We start from the raw sequence: 13,163 nt of genomic DNA, 5'->3' as shown, positions 1-13,163 counted from the left end.
GCTAAGTTTTATATTTTTAGTAGAGCTGGGATTACAGTCGTGAGCCACAGTGCCCAGCCCCAACTTTGATATAGACGCCTGAAATCAGAGGATATGTTTTGATGGTCAGGAGGTGGTGCTTGCTTTTTAGTACCAATAGAGTTGGCTGGGTCCACCTGTTCTTTGCGCTGGTCTCAGTTTACCTAGATTTAGCAGGCACTACTTTTTCTGTCTGCAAGTCTGTGTGTGCCCTGCCCTCTAGCGGTACTGGGGTTACACTGCAGCAGTGACCTTGCGTGTACCTGATTTTACCTCTTGAAACTCTCCTTTCCTCCCTAGAATAGAGATAGCCTTGCAATATTGGGAACTGGTGCACTGGGATTCCTGGGGCATCAAACTCTGGCCCGATCTGAGCCCTAGGGCAGTAGTTTTCAAACTTTAGAGCGTAATTTTTTTTTTTTTTTTTTTTTTTTTGAGACGGAGTCTCACTCTGTTGCCCAGGCTGGAGTGCAATTGCACTATCTTGGCTCACTGCAAGCTCCGCCTCCCAGGTTCAAGCAATTCTCCTGCCTCAGCCTGGGATTACAGGCGCCTGGCTAACTTTTGTATTTTTAGTGGAGACAGGGTTTCACATGTTGACCAGGCTGGTCTTGAATTCCTGACCTCAGATGATCCACCTGCCTCGGCCTCCCAAAGTGCTGGAATTACAGGTGCGAGCCACCATGCCTGGCCCTTTAAGGCATAATTCTAATTCAGTAGTCTGGAGTGAGACCCAGGCATCTAAATTTTTAACGAGTACCCCAGGTAGGCCGGGCGCGGTGGCTCAAGCTTGTAATCCCAGCACTTTGGGAGGCCGAGACGGGTGGATCACGAGGTCAGGAGATCGAGACCCTCCTGGCTAACACGGTGAAATTCCGTCTCTACTAAAAAATACAAAAAACTAGCCGGGCGCGATGGCGGGCGCCTGTAGTCCCAGTTACTCGGGAGGCTGAGGCAGGAGAATGGCGTAAACCTGGGAGGCGGAGCTTGCAGTGAGCCGAGATCCGGCCACAGCACTCCAGCCCGGGCGACAGAGCAAGACTCCGTCTCAAAAAAAAAAAAAAAAAAGTACCCCAGGTAATTCTGATGCAGCGAACTTCAGGCTACATCTTCAGAAGTCAAGTCTGTAACAGCTTTCTTCTCTTCCGAATTTCCCTCTCACTGCCTCCGGTAAGCGTTTTCCCTGAATCCCAATGCAAGCACCTTTGGGCTTTGGGGAATCTCAGACCAAATTAGCCACTCCCCTTGGCCAATCTCAGTATTGGGTTTCCAGGAGGTCATGTCTTGGATAGTCAGGGACAGAGGCTGCAGGTGCCCCAGCAGTCAGCCTATGTTGAGTGCGGCCAGTTCTTGCTAATCTGGCAGGGAGAAAAGTAAAGGAAGCTCCACCACTTAGGGCACCAACTGCGGACCAGTGTGGCAGGTACTATGCTAAGTGTTTTCTAATTAGTTTTTCATCTTTTTTCTTTTTTTTTTGAGATGGAGTCACATTCTGTCACCTAGGCTGGAGTGCAGTGGCGCTACCTTGGCTCACTGCAACCTCTGCCTCGGCCTCCTGAGTAGCTGGGACCACAGATGTGCACCACCACACCTGGCTAATTTTTTGTATTTTGGGTAGAGCTAGGGTTTCACCATGTTGCCCAGGCTGGTCTCAAACTCCTGAGCTCAAGCAGTCTGCCTGCCTCAGCCTCCCAAAGTGCTACGATTACAGGTGTGAGCCACCTCGCTGGGCCATTTTTTATTTTTTATTTATTTTTTTAAGAGACAGGGTCTTGCCATGTTGCCCAGGCTGGTCTTGAACTCCTAGGCTCAAAGTGATCCACCTGCTTCGGCCTCCCAAAGTGCTGGGATTACAGGTATGAGCCACTGCACCTGGCCAAATTTTGAATTTTTAAAAATTTTTTAAATTGTTGAAATCCCTGCAACAAACCTTGAATTCCTTATTCACCGTATGTTGTAGATGAGGGGAAATTATCTGTAACAATTTCACAGCTAGTAAGAGCTAGAATTTGAATCTAAGTGTGTCTAACTCAGTAGTTCTCAGCTGGAGGAGATTTTGGCCCCTAGGAGACAGTTGGTAACGTCTGCAGATACTTTTGGCTGTCAAAACTGGGAGCTGGGGGTGGGTGAGTGTTGCCACTGACATCTAGCACAGAGGCCAGGGACCACGTAGATGTCCTACTGTGCATCCAGTAGCCCTCCCACAAGAAATTATTCTACTTCAAATGCCAGTGGGTGCTGAGGTGAAGAAACCCTGGACTCAAAGCCTGTGCTTCTCGCCTTGGGGGTGGGGTCAGTGTTCAGAACAAAATGGAAAAGGGTCACCCCAAGGGCCGTGAGCGGGAAAGGGATGGGATTTCTATGCTCAGGATAATGGAGAATAAGGGCCGCTGGTGAGGCTTCGTTTTCTTCCACGTTTGGCCAGGGCCCTGCTCAATTTCTCCCTGCCTTGCCAAGTCAGTCCTAGGACTTCACACTAAGCTTGTCCTGGAGTGACCCTGACTCCCAACTCAGGATCAGGGCAAAATATTTACCTGGGTATTCCTGCAGCACTTCCCAGCCAAAGATGCTGGCTTTTGGGGCCAACGTGTCCCACCTGCAGCCCTTGAGCAATTAGGACCCTTGCTGTGGGGGGTGGCCATGTGGGCAGGGCACTGCTGAAAGCCAAAAATGGAGCGGCCCAGGGACCAGGTGGCAGTTGAGAAGAGTTAGAAGTGGAGTGAATGTGGCAGGGCACAGTGGCTCACACCTGTAATCCCAGCACTTTGGGAGGCTAAGGCAGGTGGATCACCTGAGGTCAGGAGTTCGAGACCAGCCTGGCCAACATGGTGAAACCCTATCTCTACTAAAAATACAAAAATTAGCCGGGAATCGTGGTGCATGCCTGTAGTCCCAGCTACTCGGGAGGCTGAAGGAGGAGAATCGCTTGAACCCGGGAGGTGGAGGTTGCAGTGAGCCAAGATAGCGTCACTGCACTCCAGCCTGGGCAACAGAACGAGACTCCGTCTCAAAAGTAATAATAATAATCAATAAAATAGGCTGGGCGCGGTGGCTCACGCCTGTAATCCCAGCACTTTGGAAAGCCAAGGTGGGTGGATCACGAGGTCAGGAGATCGAGACCATCCTGGCTAACACGGTGAAACCCCCGTCTCTACTAAAAATACAAAAAAATTAGCCGGGCGTGGTGGCGGGCGCCTGTAGTCCCAGCTACTCGGGAGACTGAGGCAGGAGAATAGCGTGAACTCAGGAGGTGGAGCTTGCAGTGAGCCGAGATTGCGCCATTCCATTTCAGCCTGGGCGACAGAGCAAGACTCTGTCTCTAAATAAATAAATAAATATAATAAGTGGAGTACATGGGCAAAACCAGGAGGATCCCATCAGCAGGCAAGCCTGTCCACGGAGGAATAGGGCAACTTGAGTAGGAAGCAGAGGGCGGCTGGCCTGGGAAGCAGCGTTCTGAACGGCAAGTTTGCTTCCCATAGCTATTCCTCCTCCCCAGGCTTGGTCCTCGGGTTCACTATACCCTCCCCGGCGCCAGCCACCATTCTGGACCTCCCCAATACTGGCCTCCCCCTAGACCAGGGAGGATCTAGACCAGAGAGTCTGAATTGACTCTGCTAACAGGAAATACCTCTTTCCAAGCCCAGAGCCTCTGAAGAACTAAGGAGTAGAGCGGGGTTCGGGTTGGGGTTGGGGGGAGACAGTCTTGGAGTGATGGGGGAAAAGAAAGATCATACAGTCACATCCCCCATGTTCTTTCCTTCACCACCCATGGGGGTGGATAGGGGGATGGAGGAGGGTAAGCAAGGAGGAGGATGTGGTAACAGCTGATTCGTCCCCTGAGGTCACACTTTCCAACAATCAGCTGTTACTGGGGCGCAAGGCAGGAAGTTTCCTTAAAGGCGCAATGTCCTGAACACAGGCTCAGAATTCTGGAGCTCCAAGGAACCTTATCAATTACCTGATGGAGAGCGTATTTAACAGAGGGAAGGATCTCGCCCTCCAGGCTCGTCTCTCCTGCTCAGTTACTCTCAGCCCTTATTTGGAGCTGAAGGAAAAGGCATGGATTTCAGTCCACACGTTCCTCTTTCTGGGGCTTGCGCGGAGTGATAAGGTGGGGTAGGCTTGCCCCTTTAAAAAAGCCGACCAACAGCTTTTGCCAAGTCATTGGGTTCAGTTCAGTTTTTGCCCATCCCCCGCTCATCTAGACTCTGATTGGCCCCTGGGGAAGGAGCAGTCTGCTCATTGGTCTCCACCCTCGAAATCTCTTCCCTAAGTAGGCCTGAGTCAGTGAAGAGCTTTGGAGGGCGGGACTGAATGGGGGTTAATCAGAGGATGCGATTGCTGACCATTTGCACTTTGGCATGGCCCATCCCCTAATTTCTGACCAGAAGCCCTCCCTGTACCCTAAGGTGAGGACTGTGCTATGAATCTTTTGTTAGAAAGCTACCTCTTGGGAGGCTCTGGGGGCTCTTCTGGGACTGGGAAGAGACATCCAAGAAAAAAGCCTCCTCTAGTTAGGAAGGGTCCCCAGGAGGAGTGGGCTGGGTCTCTCCAGTGAAAGCTGGGCTGGGCGAGGTGAGCATCCTCCCTCCTCCAAAAGCCCTCGAGAGCTCTCCAACGGCAGCCTCTGCTACCCTGGGGGCTGATGCTCTGTCCACTCCTGCGCCTTGGTCCGCGCCACCTTTCCTTAAAGAGCTATAGCGTCCCGCCGAGGCTGGCGAGTCAGTTTGGGAGATGTCTAAAAGAAGCACTCACGGCTCCAACAAGGAGGGGCTGTCGCCCTTTAAGGACTTCCCTGGGTCGGATTCCGAGCTCAGTTTAAAAATGCCAACTCACAGAGCGCACTGGGTTCTGGGAAGGAGGATATGGGGCTGAGAACTACACGGACCAGCGTGCATTGCAAACGCAAACGCCGTGACTTTCGCCTGCTCTTTAGGACTCTCGTTTGACGTAGCGCTTTTCTAAGCGGGTCGCTGACGCGAAGGGCTGGGCCACGCCTTTCCGTCTATTGGCCGGCTTGTGAGTGGGTGGGCGTGGCTTGGTGCAATTCCGCCCGGCAAAAGGGTGGTCTCCTTGCCAATCAGAGCCAGGGCGCCTGGAGAGGCGGGACCAGGGCGAGGCCCCGGCGCCCCCGGGTGGGCGTGGCCACGTTGCCCAGCAGTGGGCGGTGATTGGCCCCGGGCGGTGCATTCGCAGCTCGTGCGTCACGACGCCGCCAGCTGATCGGAGCCTGGAGCCGGTGTGTGCTGGGCGCCGAGAAGAGACAGCGCCGCCGGCCGTGGGGAGAGGACGCAGTGATTTGCTCCCCTCTGCGCAGCAACCCCCACAGCCAGCACCAGGTGGGTGTGAGCTGGCCACCCGGTCACGCAGCGGGGAGCCGCGGTAACGGGATGGAGGGTGAAAGTGGGGTCCGGGCGGCCACACCCTGCCCTTCCGGGGAGGAGAGAGGGGGCGGCGGGGGCAGGGGCGCTTCGGGAAGAGGGGCCTGGACTGGCCGGGTTAGTGTGTCAGGAGCTCTGAGGAAAGAGTCCGGGACGGGAGTCGTGGCGGAAAGGCTGGCGGAGTGGCGGGGTGGGGGGAGCCGAGGGGCCGGAGGGCCGGGGGCGGCTCACCCGGCGGCCCCCGGTCTGAGGATACAGGGGTCGGCCATCTAGCCTGGGGAGGTTCTGGACCCCCCGAGCGGGCGGCGGGGAGGGGCTTTGCCTCTGTCGGCGTTCACTGGGTCAGAGCCAGTTCAGCGCCAGTTCAGCGCCCTGGCAGGGAAGGGGTCGCTGGGCGGGCCGGCCCTTCCTTTCCTTCCCTCCAGGGGATGTTATGTAAGGGGGGAGGGGAGCGGAGTAGGGGGCGGCGGTGCCGGGGCCTTATGCAACCCAAAGGTTAGGGTTTCACCGCGGTTGGGCGGGGGAAAGAGGGCAAGAGGAGGGCCTGGAAACTCTAACCCCCTCTCCCCAGACTAACTGGTCGTCTTGGGCCGAGAGAAGGTCACCTCTGCACCTCCCCCCAGCCTGTCCGGTTGTGAGGCCCCTAGCCCAGGCCTGGCCCTGACTGCCTGGGAAGCCGGCTGGCTGGGTGGGGCGCCTGGGTTAGTCATCACTGGGCTCCCTCTCTCCCCACCTCCCGGCCAACTCTTGGCCCCTCCCCATGGCCTCCGGCGAGGCTGTCGCCCCCACCTCCCTCCGGCCCTGGTTCCAGCCTCCAACTCCTTTGGCCTGTCATCCTGGCTGTCAGACTGGGTTAGGAGCTGTCAGAGTGCCAGAGGGTTGATGGAGCAGCTGGTCAGAGGGTCAGTGCCCTGGGCCCACCCCGCCCTGCAGCCAAGGGCACCTGCTTGGCATAGACTCTCAGCAGCTGCTGAGTCCTCTGAGTTGAAGAGAGCTATCTCAGACAGAGGAAGGTCGGACGGAGTTGGACTGGTCACCCAAGGGAAGGAAGATATACAAAGTTCATGCCTCCCAAGAGGGTTTCGGAATTTGAACCGCACCCCGTATCCCCCAATCTTTCTTACCCTCTGTGTATAGAAATTCCAAGGCAAGACCGCCTTGGCCCCTCAGCCTGGCGTGGGCCATGCCCTTGGACTGAGTGTCAGCGCAGACCCGCCCTCCCCAGCTCACATCCCCCGAGCCTGCCACGCCCCCAGCCCCCTCCCTGGGCCATGCTGCAGGGCCCGGCTTTTCCTGCTGATTCATGCGTTGGAACTGTGGGGGCGGGGCTTAGAACTTGGAACAAAGTTCAGACATGGAGGGGCCGGCAGACAGCCTGGAATTCATACCAGATGTACCCGGAATGCGCAAGCGGAATGCCTGGCATCTGAGAGTCCTGGGGAAGCTGCCCAGCCACCCTGCTCATACCTCCCTCCCCTCCAGCCTGTGGTCCCCTGCCCGCCCCTCACAGCCCCACCCACCCTGCCCACACCTCTCCTCTCTCCAGCCTGTGCGTCCCCTGTCCGCCCCTCACAGCCCCGGGCCTCTGCTGACCTTCTTTCAAACGCTAGGCCTCCTCCCTTCCTCACTCTTCCCCAATCCAGGCCCCCAGAACTCTCCTTCCAGCTGAACTCCCTGGGAACAAGTCATTTGGGCTGATGACTGAACTCATATTTCTGGACCTGAGGTACCACACTTCTAGTACCTGCGTGCTGGTGGGGTGTGTCCAGGGTCTCGGGCTCTGCCCTGTCTGAATGCTGAGGAGGCTGGGCCCCGGGGGCTGCTAGGGCAGGGGTGGGTGAGAGCAGGACTGGGTTTCTCTAGACTCCAGTTCTGGAAAGAAGAGTAAGAGAAGTCTGTTTACAGCTGCCTCTTGCTGCTCACTGAAGCTAACAGCTTCTGCAGGCCCAAGTCAGAGCTACAACCCTTCATTAGAACCTCAAAGGTCTACTGGGGCAGGACCCTGATGGCCAGTGAGTGGGTCAGCATTGCAGCAACATGCCCTGCTCAGATCTTTCCCATTTTCCCTCCCTTTCCCCTAGGAGCCTGTTCCTCTCACACCCTCACCTGGCTGAGCCGCAGTAGTTCTTCAGTGGCAAGCTTTATGTCCTGACCCAGCTAAAGCTGCCAGTTGAAGAACTGTTGCCCTCTGCCCCTGGCTTCGAGGAGGAGGAGGAGCTGCTTTCCCCGTCATCTGGAAGGTGACAGAAACGGGCTGGGAAGGTCCGAACAGCAGGGTTGATGATACGTTTTGGGAAAGCTGGATAGCCTTTGCCCAGATTGGCCCAGCAAGGAGCCGTTTTAGATTAGACACACTGGCTGAATTGAGGAGTAGAAGGCTCAAACAACCCAAGGTTAGTTGGTCTTTGTGTGACAGTGGGAAGAAGTGGAGAGAACACTCTGTCTCCCCACTTCCTTCTTGACCCTCCTTCCGTATCTCTCATTCTTCCCCACTGGCCGCCTTTCTCGATGAGGTCCAAAAGTAAGCTCACTCTTCAAGGAAAAGTGACACTAAAACCCGGGTGTGAGGAGTCATCCTTCTGCTCTTATTTTTCCCCGCATTTCCTTAGGCTGGCCCAGACTCTCGATTGCTGGCCACTTACCTGTGTCTGAGACCCTTAGACCTCCTGCCTCAGTTTCTCCACCTGTGAGATGGGCAGCCAGACAGATGAGTGTACATGAGGGAGTCAGAAGCCCACTTAGTCGACTCAGAACCTGGGCTCTCCCGCTGCTGTGGGTGGGAACACAACACCTTTTCACATAAGCTGTTGTCCCTCCCCCATCCCTGACTCCATCATCCAGGAGCTGGGCGGGGTAATGGGAAGCTGGAGGAGGGGATTAGAGTTAGACCAATGCAAGGAGCTAGTAAGAGCTCGCCTCTCCACGATGTCCCCCCATGCAAGGGTGGCCCAAGGCCTCCCCTGACATCCAAAGCAGGACAGCAGCCCCTTGGTGGGATTCTAACTGCCGCTGCCCTGTTTCTTTCCTCACTTTGCTTTCCAAGGTGGTATGTGATCCCCAGCTCAGGCCTGGGCAGACAGGAAATTCTCCCCTGCAGCAAGCAGGGGAGGTGGGTTGTGGGATGTGACCTCCTTCTGGATGTCAGGCAGTATAAACCTGCCCCCTCCAGCCCTGATCCATTCTCACCCAGCGGCTACAGGAAGCTGTCTTTTCGATTTGGTGGGAGGAGATGTGCAGGGAGCTGTATCTTATCCTCTGCTTGTGAAAACTCAAGGATGTGGAGAAGAGTAGACTGTGGAACCCTGCCTTTCTGCAGCCAAGCTGAGTGGGACAGTGGTAGAGAGGAGGGGATAGACGCATAGGCTGCAACAAAGGTCACTCTGTTCCTGGACACTGCCTCCGTCCTTTCTTCTTCTTGCTTCACTGGCCACAGCGTCTCCCTCCAGCCCTCACATGTGCCTCTGCCATCTTCATCCATCATGGAGCAGAGGTGAGGAAAGGGAGCCTGGGAATGCGGAGACCAGTGAAGGACCAGGCCTGGAGAGCACAGGGTCCTACCTGGGCATCCAACAGAGGAGCCCGTAAAGGCCAGGAGCACCCCGAAAGGAGGGAGGACAGCCAGCCTCCATCGACGGCAAGCCTCCAGCCCTCTCCTCTGATCACCATTTCTCTCCAGGCTTTCTGCCTCCAAGATGTGGCACCATAGTGCAATGCCCTGTGGCTTCACCGCCCTACTTCCACCTCCGCCCAGCCTGTAATGTTTACGTAAGCAGCCTCAAGGACCAAGAGCCATCTGCGAAAGGACATACACAGGAAATTCATAAAAGAAATCGGAATGGATAAAACCATGAAAAAAATGTATGCTTCATTAGTAATTAAAGAAAGGCAAATAGAGCCGAAAGCATTTTCCCTTAGCAAACCATAACAGAAAAAAATAAGACCCAATATTGGCAAAGAGACTACTGAAATGACATTGCCATACATTGCGCGTGGGAGTATACATCGTATACATCGGTGCAGGCTTCCTGGATGGCAGTTGGGTAATATGTGTCATGTAGCCTAAAAGCTCCACGTCCTTTGACCTATGAATTCTATCTTTGGGAATTTATCCTGAGAAAATAATTAAGGATTCAGTTAGTGATAAGATGTTCATCCCAGCTTTGCAATGGAGAAAATGGGAAGCAATGGTTTGGTTGGGAATTCATTCCTTTTCTGCTGTAATGAAAGTTTGCAGTAGGGGATTTTGCTTAAGGAAATTATTGTATCTCCATCCAGATGGTGGGGTACTGCACAGACATTAAAAGTCATGTAAAAGAACATCTGACTGAAAGAAAATACTCCTTGAATATTAAAAGGTTGTAAAATAGTGCATGTTATGTGTTCTCAATTTTGTCTTTTAAAGTATGGGTGTATACTTGTATACATAGAGCAGATAAAAAAGACGGAAGGCATGCTAAAAAATGTTTAGTGGTTATCTTTGGATGGTGGAACAAAGTCACTGAAATTTTCATCTTTAGTTTTCTGTAATTTCCAAATTTTCTACATTAATTGTGTATTACTTTCCTATAATAAATATAATTTAAGAGATTGGTGTTATTATTTAAACCTTGGGAGAAGTGGGGTAGAAGAATGAAGGGAAGACCTCAGCTTTTGGTGAGAAGGTTTGGTTGGGACGCCTCTTCGTTTATGAACTTAATTCTTTGAAGTAGCTGGAATCCTTCCTCTCAGCCTGCAGGAAACAGCTCTGAATTGCTGACTGTCTGCCAGATGAAGAGGTGTGGAGTGGAGTAAGGTGGAAGGAAAGCAGTGCAAACCTGGGGCTCTTCAGGTGGTGAGGGGCTGGGGAGGCTTTTCCTTTTAAGGCTGGAGGGTTCTAGAATCCTAACAGCCCTGCTACTGAGAGCAGGACAGGTCTGTTTTCTCTTCTGACTCTGTCCCAGCCTTGAAGGGACCCTGTGTTACCTTTCCTTGCCCTTGGATTGTTAGATACTCTACCCACCCAACAGGTACCAGGCCCTTGGAGAAGGGGGGCGGTTTTCAAGACCCGCGGCCAGCGATTCCCTTTTGCCTCGTCTTCCTAACGAGGCTCCTCTGTAGGACCAAAACAATGCTGGGGTCAGGGCGGGGCCCAGTGCGTCGCTTCTCCAACATGGGGCTCCTGGGGTTGTGGAGGCGGGGAGCAGAACTGCTGGAATTACAGGTTTTCTGGGATATGTTAAAGGCCTGGAAACCTCAGGAGGCAGAAGGGGTGGCTCCTAGAAAGTGGGGCGCCCCTCCCCACCACGGACGCTGGGAGGGAAGTGGGCGCGGCGGCCAGACTTGGGCAGGCACGTGTGGGCTGCGCTGGCCTCTGCCTTCCAGGGTGTGGCGGTGGGTGGTGGTGACGCTCAGTAGGTGAAAGGCGCGGGAGCCCGGAGGAGGAGGTCAAGGTTCGTGGGCGGGGCGCGGGAGTGTCAGGTGAGGTTAGACTGCAGACCCAGGTCTGCAACTCCAGCGCTTCAGGACGCCTGGAGCTGGGGAGGGCCCCGAGCTCCAGGGTCCGGAGCCCCGAACCGCTCCCCTGGCTGGGGCGGGACGCGATCGGTGGCCAAGGCTCCGGGGTGGTGGCCCCGCGGCTGCTCCAATCACCGCGCAGCCGAGGGACGGGGCGTGGACCAGCGGGGAAAAGTTCCTGCAGATCTTGAAGGCGGGGCGGGGAGGGGAGCCGGGGCCTAGCCCTGCAGGGAAGCGGGTTCCAGTCCCGGCCAAGAGCGCGGCCACCGAGCGGACAGACCTGGACCCCCCGCCCCCCCAACCGCCGCCGGGCCATGGCGCCCCGGGGCTCCTGGTGGCCGGCGCCTCCTTCCTCGCGTTCCGAGGGCTGCACTGGAGTCTGCGGCGGCTGCCCACGCCGGAATGGGCCGCTCGGGACCGCTGGCGGTGGCGGAACCTCTGCGTCTCCCTGGCGCACAGCCTGCTCTCGGGGCCGGGGCGCTGCTCGGGTGCGGGCTTGGGGTTCGAGGCGCACCGGGCGAGGGCGAGGGGTGGGAGGCTGAGGCCGGGAGACCCGCCGGGCGTCTCCAGAGCTGAGACTGGGGTGGGGCGCGCACAGAGAGAGCGGGGTCAGTGCCTGGAGAGGCTAACCATGCCCCTCCCTTCCCCTCCATACCCCAGCCTGTCACTGTACCCTCAGATGGCCGCCGACCCCATCCATGGCCACCCGCGCTGGGCCCTGGTGCTGGTGGCTGTGTCTGTGGGTAAGTCTGCAGGGAAGGCTGGGCCGGTGGGGCGACGGGGTGCGGGGTGCAGCTTCTGCTGTCCTTCGAGGTCCATTCCCCTCCCCATGGGGTTAAACGTTCCTGAAGCTTTTACCAAGGGAAACCTAAGAACTGGGAGAGGGGCGGGGCGGGGCGGGGAGGGGGGAGCTGGAAATCCTCTCTAAGCTGCCCAGGCTCTGGAGCAGCCTAACCCCACCCCATGCCCACAGGTTACTTCCTGGCAGACGGAGCTGACCTGCTGTGGAACCAGACCTTAGGCAAGACCTGGGATCTTCTCTGTCATCATTTGGTGGTGAGACTCTGAGGGGAGAAGCCAGACAGGAGGGGAGGAGGGGAGCCCTGTCCAGCCTGAGCTTCCCAGTCTCTCCTCATTCTTCTTTTTTTTGAGACGGAGTCTCACTCTGTCCCCAATTTGGAGTCCAGTGGTTCGGCCTCGGCTCACTGCAACCTTCGCCTCCTGGGTTCAAGCAATTCTCCTCCCTCAGCCTCCCACGTAGCTGGGATTACAGGCACCCACCACCACACCCAAGTAATTTTATATTTTAGTAAAGATAGGGTTTCTCTCTGTTGACCAGGCTGGTGTCGAAATTCTGACCTCAGATGATCCGCCCACTTCGGCCTCCCAAAGTGATGGGGTTACAGGCGTGAGTCACCGCGCCCTGCCCTCTCTTCATTTTCTGTCCTATCATTTCCCACAGAGTCTCTGCCCCAGCTGGTGCTTGGCTCCCCAGTCTTAGGCTGAGTTAGGGGAGGAGGTGGCTGCTGGCCAGAGCTGGGGAGTCCAGACACCCACCATCCAAGGGCACCCACCATGCCAGGACACCCACCATGCCAGGGTACCCACCATACAAGGGCACCCACCATGCCAGGGCACCCACAATCCAAGGGCACCCACCATGCCAGGACACCCACATGCCAGGGTACCCACCATCTAAGGGCACCCACCATGCCAGGACACCCACATGCCAGGGTACCCACCATCTAAGGGCACCCACCATGCCAGGACACCTACCATGCCAGGGCACCCACCATCCAAGGGCACCCACCATGCCAGGACATCCACCATGCCAGGGCACCCACCATGTGAGCCTAAGGAGTTCGGGTCCCCCCACAGGTGTGCAGTTGATCACAGAAATGTGGAATATGGAGCTTTTCTGAGAAGGGGGTGCCCTAGAATAGGGTGTGGGTATGCGGTAGGAAAGCCCTAGGCCAGGTGTGGTGGCTCACGCCTTTAATCCCAGAACTTTGGGGGGCCGAGGCAGGTAGATCACGAGGTCAGGAGATCGAGACCATCCTGACTAATACAGTGAAACCCTGTCTCTACTAAAAATACAAAAATTAGCTGGGTGTGGTGGTGCATGCCTGTAGTCCCAGCTACTTGGGAAGCTGAGGCAGGAGAACCTCTTGTACCAGGGAAGTGGAGGTTGCAGTGAGCCAAGATCACGCCACTGCACTCCAGCCTGGTGACAGCATGAGACTCTGTCTCAAAAAAAAAAAAAAAAAA

General features: G+C 55.9%; 2 long non-coding RNA genes across 2 annotated transcripts; both read left to right on the top strand.

Moving 5' to 3' along the window:
- Nucleotides 1–4,292: 4,292 nt before the first annotated feature.
- LOC108525914 (uncharacterized) lies at nucleotides 4,293–9,987 on the top strand. Its single transcript, XR_001884379.1, has 4 exons — nucleotides 4,293–4,430; nucleotides 5,218–5,360; nucleotides 7,046–7,128; nucleotides 7,484–9,987. It is a non-coding gene; the product is annotated as an uncharacterized LOC108525914 (long non-coding RNA).
- Nucleotides 9,988–11,363: 1,376 nt separating this feature from the next.
- LOC108525984 (uncharacterized) lies at nucleotides 11,364–11,954 on the top strand. Its single transcript, XR_001884396.1, has 3 exons — nucleotides 11,364–11,383; nucleotides 11,556–11,638; nucleotides 11,869–11,954. It is a non-coding gene; the product is annotated as an uncharacterized LOC108525984 (long non-coding RNA).
- Nucleotides 11,955–13,163: the final 1,209 nt, after the last annotated feature.

This window comes from Rhinopithecus bieti, unplaced genomic scaffold (assembly GCF_001698545.2).
Source record: "Rhinopithecus bieti isolate Rb0 unplaced genomic scaffold, ASM169854v2 scaffold_22, whole genome shotgun sequence".
Lineage (NCBI taxonomy): Eukaryota > Metazoa > Chordata > Mammalia > Primates > Cercopithecidae > Rhinopithecus > Rhinopithecus bieti.
Note: the sequence above shows the minus strand (reverse complement) of the source record. Positions and strands in the feature narration are given on the sequence as shown.